Here is a 1,032-nt window from a genome sequence, read left to right on the forward strand (position 1 = left end):
GATGCGAGGAATAATGAGAGAATACTTTTCATTTTCTTCTCTTTCTCGCTAAAAAACAGAACAGACAGTTGAAAGCACTCAGATGAAATATGGAACACAGAAGTTTGTGAAGCGGAAAAATAAAAAAAACTTTACAAAGCCGGACAAAGTTTGTCAAGTTATAAAAGGAGTCGGAGAGTTGTCAAATGTGCAGATGTGTGCAAATGTGTGAGAATGTGTGTGAGAGAACGAGAGCCCCAGGCAAATTGCTATAGGAGACGGCTGTATACGGCCTTGTGACTCTGAAGTGGAGACCAGGGACAGACACTATCCTACCAAGATGGATCCACTGAGTACAAACATCAATTCTGTTCTACATGATGGAGTCATTTATACACAAATGATGTCTTGGAAGGCAGAGAAACGCTGGCCAGCCAGCGCTCTGCTTCTCTATTTCTCTGCTTTCCAGTGACTCCCATATGATTTCTAAGCTACATCCTGGGCTTTCTTGCATCAGGTGAGGCAGCACCACTTCTGGTCCAAAGCAGTGATTATTATTCCAGCAGAAAAGCAATTGGAACAAAATGCATCCCCTACTGAATACAGTATGACTGTAAAATAGATTTGTTGCTAACTAATTATGCATTTCCCATGCAATTTATAACACAGCAATGCCTCCAGTAACACTTAACTTGTGCAGCTTGATTAATGACACCATGCTGGAAGCAGGAAGCCTAGAAACGGGAGGTGTGGAGCTCACATCGCCAGCATCAGCAGTCTGGACCAGCGCCGCCTGTCAACGCTCTCACCTGCTTCCCATAAAAGTAAAATGCAGCAGGTTTGGAAAACAGCCTTGTCCTGTTTGTCAGGGGTTTTGTCATAAATATCGTTTTTTCCTCGGGGCCCCAAAAGAGAAGGGCTTGCTGATAGGACTCATCACCACCATGGCACTTCACCTCCATGGTGCAACTCACACAATTGTTTCAGATAGTGCTAATTTATTGGGCTTCAAGTTGATAATTATTTGCTTACAGCTTCAGCTATTTCATTGTT

Source organism: Cynoglossus semilaevis, chromosome 12 (genome assembly GCF_000523025.1).
Source record: "Cynoglossus semilaevis isolate Cse_v1.0 chromosome 12, Cse_v1.0, whole genome shotgun sequence".
Classification (NCBI taxonomy): Eukaryota; Metazoa; Chordata; class Actinopteri; order Pleuronectiformes; family Cynoglossidae; genus Cynoglossus; species Cynoglossus semilaevis.